Consider the following 7,138-nt stretch of genomic DNA (forward strand, 5'->3'; position numbering starts at 1 on the left):
TATTAACTATGTGATTCTACTTTTGTATGTTTATCAAATACGCAATGCTATGAATTACGGTCCACTTTCTAGAATTGTTTTTCAGCTGAGGGACCCTAGCCTGTTAACTGTAAGTAATAATGGTTCAAGGACAAAGCTGCAAAAAATTGTTACAAAGAAAAAAATTCCACTGAGATGCTAACTAGTACATTTTTTTTTTAATGTTCAAACAGCACATCCATGGTCTTATTTAGAGAGACTAGTACTGTTAAAGTCTAAACAATAAATGATATTACAGTGGTATTGTTACTGGCTAGGAGCATACACAAGTAAGCATGCAAGCATAATCATCTACCTACCATATTTTAGTATTAACCTATCAAACCCAGTGATCACATAATATGACCGTGTAATTGTTTCTTGATTTGTGGGGCTTGAAGGGTTAATTGATTTCAAAGATTTATAATTTCAAAGTCCCTAGCTACTTTGAAACAAAACTAATCCCAGCCATGAAGGTCCATTCTTTATCTAGATTTAGCCTTTTATTAGCTATTTGATAGCTTCCGATTTATCTATGTGAATACATTTCAATAAGGTACGGAATCTAGTAAAAAATTGTACAATGTTGATAATGCACTTATCACAATTTGACTATAATCTTATCTTGATAAGCCCAATAAATGTTATTTTAAGTATATCCAGAAGATTTAGTACTGAGACTAATAGATTTTTAGAAACATTACCGATTATTACGAATATATGTTAATAGAAAACAATAAATTTTAATGTAATAAATCATAAAGTGTTACATAAATTAAATGTTTTGCAACAGCTCCATTATATTTGGGAGTTTATTAAAATAATTTTTATAATCAATCATTTCAGTACATAATACCCGTTAAATTCCAATTAGTGATGACTGATGAAGTAACAAAGTAAAGTGAATCTTTTTGTAATGGGGAAAAGCACATAACAGTGCACATTATTCATGACCAACTTGAAAATACCAGACTTTTGAAGAATAACTTCATGTTCGACTAATAAATTACTTACACACGAGCGTAATAAATATTATTTAAGTACCAATCCCCATGAAAACCATAAAGAAAGACATGAAAACTACGAACTTACTTCTGATAACAAAGGCGCTCTGTCCAAGTGTTCTGAAGAGGCGAAGGCCGACTCGAAGAACGCTCCCCGACTCGCTGACTCGTACCTGGAGCCCCCGTCATCCCACATCCTGGCTTCAAGTTCATCAGACATTCTGGCGCCTGTCTCGCAAAATTTTTCAACACAAACAACTCAACACTTTCCACGCATGTTAATTTGCACAAATCTACAATTTACTGTACGACATCACATCGATACACAAACGCACTTTCAAGAACTCCAGTTTTTATGAGCAGCTTTATTCACGACACGACGATAAGTGCTGATAATCGAACGGTAAATAAATTTGCAAACACAAGTGTTTCGCGTTTTCCTTGAGCGAACGACAGCTGGAAAGTACGTTCGAAAACTATATTGAACAATCAACAAAGAATTTTATTACGAAAGAACTTCTGACTTTTACGCGATATTAGTGCATAATCATTATTAAAAATCGATTAGCGTAATTTATTACATGTAATTAGTCATGTTATTAATATTTGTAGATATTTCAAGAACCTGTTTGGCTGAAAAGCACAAAATATTATTTTTGTAGCTGGTAAAATTATATAGTTTTAGAACGTACTCTGTCCACTTGACAGTTCGACAGAATGACAAAATCGATAGAACTCGTTCGGAAACAGAGGCGATTAATAGCAAAAGGAAAATCTTTACCAATATTTTTCAAAAAATACTCTTGATACAAAAATATACTTATTATACAATAACGCACGGCTGCATTGTAGTGCTTCTTACTTCTTGTATTCTTAAGTATAAAAATAACTTTTATTTCATTTAGCCATGGCATGGCATGTTGGCCATTAGCCAGAAATGATTTGTTGAATCTTTTTGGAATGGCATTTCATCTCCAAACCAAAATAAGAAGTATGACCACAGTATGGCAGTACCTATGCACTCGTATTTAAATTACTTACCCATGTCTAAAGTTTGTAGATACTCTGACCTCTGACGCATCCCGCTCGGTAATACAGAGCCCCGATTACGATAACTTTTAACGTCTACAATCCAGACACGCTTCATCGATTCTGCGATACGATTGGTCAAAACAAAACAGCTGACGTACGCTGTTGAACGACCAATCGTATCGCAGAATCGAGAAGCGTGTCTGGATTGGAAACGTTAAAAGTTACCGTAATCGGGACTCAGTACTTATTTTAATTCTGTGGTAATACTAAGGACCGCCATACACGGACAGCTCAAGCAGTTAGTGATCAACATACACGGACCGCTCTTGCAGTCAAGAATCAACAGCTTGAAGCTGCTAGTGATAACCGCTCGAGCAGTTGGTATTAACTGCTCAAGTGCTCAACAAATCAGAAGCGCGCGCGCCGTGGAATGAAGAAAGTGGGCGGAGTAACTGCGCGAGAGCTGTCGACAGCTCGAGCAGTCAGTGTATGGCTGGCGACTGCTTGACCGCACGATGAAAATTCACCGGGCTGTCGACCGCCCGAATCAGTTGCAACTGCTCGAGCGGTTCTTGTATGTGCGTCCATAGAACTCTGCAGTTCACTGTGCAGTCGCAGCTTGAAGCTGTCGACCCTGACTGCTTCAAGCGGTCCGTGTATTGCCGGCCTAACATTTAAAATTAAATGAAACAAAAAATAACTTCGATTGACAGTTTAATAGTTTAAAATCCTTCAAAATTATAATTATTTAAATTAAGTTACATAATAATCACAAGAAAAGAAACACATTATGATAACAATATTAAAACATTTGGTGGAAACAACACTGCGAAATAAATGATTAATAAAAAGTTATATACAAATAGCAGCACTAAATACTGTAATTATTTTACATAGCCAGCAGTGTTAGTTTGTATTTATTTATTTAGATCATGAAATATTATACACAGAATAAGTTATTGATGAAATATAATATAAATTTAATGTCCCAGTTAATAAAACTTTTTTTTTCTTTTCTTATAATCATTGACGTGGGAAATGAAATTATGAACTGGAACTACAGTCAGGTACATAAGATACGTATACAATGTTAGATGTTATTATTACATACAACGTTAATGCATGGACCTCTTTTATAATATTCTTATTTATTTATATAACACTTTTGTTGTATATTTTGTAAATTAAAAAGGACTTTCTGAAGCCACAAGTTTTCGTCTAAGATATTTCGTCTATGGGTAGCCATAGACTGTCAAAGTGAACTGTAAAAATGAAAACATTATATGAACCATCAACCATAGTTTCATTATCGATTTTTTACTGCTTTAGAATTCACAATAATATCGATACTATCGATACAGGACGTAAAACTATTAATAGTATCGATACTATTAGATTTTCCTTTATTAAAAATCTATCGATAGTGGATTTTCGGTATACAACACTAATAGAATAGTTTAGAATATTTAATTTCGCAGCGTTGTCTCTACATTACATAACACCCGTCGCTTCGTCGTATATCCCGCTCATACGTATCACACCATTGCAGTAGGGCTGGGATGCGCGCCACGATAACCTTTAATCGATATGCACGATAAGTCCATACATTTGTCGTCTAAAATCGTCGATAAGATTTTATCATGGCGCGCATCCAAGCACCTCTGACCTATTAGATCTAGATTTAGTTTTTGTCGTAGAAATATAAAGGACGATTATTATTATATTTAGTTCGTTGAATGACATTTTGAAGTTCGGTATTATTTGATAATTTATACTAAAGGTGAAACAGTGCACAAACAAAACATTATTGTGCTACATGGAACAAAGTACTCGTAATATTAATCAATATCAAATAGGGAAAGATCAATCTTGGAATTAATTTTAAAAACTACTAATCCACCATGCCAATATTAACGCTTCGAATAAATCACAAAATCACACTCGGCCAATTATTAAAATAGAGCCATATTTTTGAAACAATAGAATTCAAACTCGCATGCGACCACAAAAAGATGATATTTGGTATTTTGTATGAAAATTTGAAATAGGTACCAATATGTTCAAAAATACGTCTCTAACGTTTGATTTTACTCGAGTAAATTACATAACAAATAAAATCAACATCTTTGGACATCAACACTAGTTTGGCAATGGTTATTCGCTAGCATTCTAATACTTTACAAAAAACGGCGAACGAAAACCTCCCATTTTGAAGTCGGTTAACAAATAAAAATGATAGTGTGATAGCACGCACCCTTAGCCCTAGTACATACCCACTCATAGCACAGGCAAAAATACAAATAATTATAATATATTCCCTAATTCAAGGGGTATTGTTCATAATAACAACCAATATCATAGAGTCAACGGTCGTATATTGAAACGAATGGACTGAACGAATGAACTAGTGTATCATTCACTCATTCAATGAAGATTTCAATAACAACACCGATATCCGATACAGCATCAGCACAGCAAAATGGAATGCTTAATGTCTAAAGTGTTGCCATAGCTCATAATATTTTTAACTGTTACTTGCCAGTAGTCAAAAACATTCAATTATTCTTCTAATTCTTCTGTAACAATCATGTGTGGTACAATCAAATAAGTGGTTAAAATGCCGAAAAATTAAAGTCTTCATTATCAGCTGATATAGCAATCCTTTAAACAATGCCAAGTCAAAACATATCGCATACCATACAATACAACACAACAACGTTATGGTAAAAAATCTAATCAGTAAAAGAAAATTCGTTACAACGCGGTGCGCAACAATAAAATATGTATTTGGAAAGAATATTGGAAAGACACACATTACCGTTATTTATAAAGCTCCGGCAAGAAGGGAATTACCTCAATATATCGAAACCGGTCACAGTGATACTTTACGCATTTTGAAGCCACGTTAGACAAATGGAGGATTTTGACTACACTCCTCCTGTTTGAAACACACGCCTACACAGAATTAATTTCCTAACTAAATAACATAAAAACAATTAATTCCCTTATGCCAGCTCTTATGAAACTGCTTATTGTTATCTTTAAACCGTCTAATTCCTTAAGCGAGAATCTGTACACTATGGTCAGAAAAATATCCCAACTAATATTATAAATGCGAAAGTAACTCTGTCTGTCTGTCTGTCTGTCTGTTACGCTTTCCCGCTTAAACCTCGCAACCGATTTTGATGAAATTTGGCATAGAGATAGTTTGAGTCCCGGGAAAGAACATAGGATAGTTTTTATCCCGGTTTTTGAAACAGGGACGCGCGCGATAAAGTTTTTCTGTGACAGACAAAATTCCACGCGGGCGAAGCCGCGGGCGGAAAGCTAGTATCTTATATTTTAATATCAATTTCAACCATATTTGAACTTTAGTCGTACAATAATGCTAAAATAATGAACAGTCGACAGCCGAACCTGGCAAAAAATAACAAATTACCACATTCAATTGTGAACTTTGTGGTTTTGATACAAGGTTCACAGTAAATTGCGATTATATGGAAATTAGTGCCAAGTTGTTCTGTGTCGACCGCGAATTTCATATTAGGTAGGAACAAAACGCATGGTCGCAATTTTAACTTTTTGTATGTGGCACGCAGAACTAAACTTCTATTAGTTGATCACAAAACAAGTTGTTGTGTAACTAAGAAAAAAATTACGAAAAATTTATGTAATACTATCGAAATCTCAATGTTTTACTTTCCGAACAAAAATCAATGACATCGTCGAGAAACATAATTTAACGATTAATACTGGCTATTCCATTTACTCTTTGATAAAGATGTATATTTTAGCCATTTTAGTCGCGATTCTGTCCTGTGAATGCTAATGTAAAAAAAGTGTTGAGTTTAAACCTTTTAGAGTTCAAAAGAAGCGAGAATAGTCAAACGGTGACGGTCGGACTGGTCGACTCGTGATCCGAGGAACGAGGGTCCGATCGCCGCCGCCGCTTGACTCGGCTTAAGCCTAGTTTCCACCAAAGCGGAGCGGAGCGGAGAAGTATTGGATCGTCAACTTTTTCAATAGAACGAGGGCTATCGTTTTTATACTTAACAGTTGGCACCCCTGGCGATTGACAGGACCTTACTCTACAGTGGCGCCATCTTAATGAGTGCAAATGCGATAGTCCTCCTACCACTTTCGCGCTCACCAGTTGGTGCCACTGTCTTCGCTACTAGCAAGTGACAGGACCTTACTCTACAGTGGCGCTAACTGGTGAGCGCTAAAACGATAGCCCTCATTAGACCGCGGCGACGGTGCGGCGCGGACGAGAAGTGGAAATAATGAATTCTGATTGGTTATTTAAGACACTTTTCTTCTCCGGTTTGGTGGAGATCGGGCCTCATGAGGCCCGATCTCCACTAAATCGTAACACACGCATATTATTATTTAACTTGCGATTGGACGACTCTAAAGAACTCTTAATCGAAATCAATGAGGGTTTTCGCGATTTAAAAATCCGCGAGATACGTAGACGCGAGGTCCAAATGCTGCATGGTTGGTTATTTTTGACATGACATTGACAGATATGTCAAAATCCGCCAATCACGCAGCAGTCAGACCCCACATCCACGTCCCGCCATCTAGCGGATCTTTCATTCGCAAAAACCCTCATTGTCCAATCACGGTAAACGTGGAATCAAAATCAATGAACCAATCACAGTAAATGTGTGCCCTTCCTCGTGTGTACCAGCGCGTGCTTCGTCACCCCAAGCTACCCATCCTTATCGCTCGCGCGTAATTATGTAGCTGTCGCGCTCGCACACTCACTGCGGGCGCCCGTCGCACAGTCGCGACAGCAATATAATACGCGCGAGCGATAAGGGTAGCTTGGGGTCATTGGACAAAATTCTACGCGCTCACAGACCGGGCTTTAAGTAGTCACGGCTGGAGGGGGCGGGGTCAGACGACGACTACGAGCGGGCACTCGCGGATCATAACGACGGCGAGACCGCCCGCGTAGAGCGGAGCGGAGCGGAGAAGTGTTGGATCGTCAAATGTTTCAAAAGAAATAGACCGCGGGGTGGTGCGGAGCGGACGAGAAGTGGAAATAATGAAATCTGAGGTGGAATTATTCTGTCAAA

Source organism: Ostrinia nubilalis, chromosome 22 (assembly GCF_963855985.1).
Source record: "Ostrinia nubilalis chromosome 22, ilOstNubi1.1, whole genome shotgun sequence".
Lineage (NCBI taxonomy): Eukaryota > Metazoa > Arthropoda > Insecta > Lepidoptera > Crambidae > Ostrinia > Ostrinia nubilalis.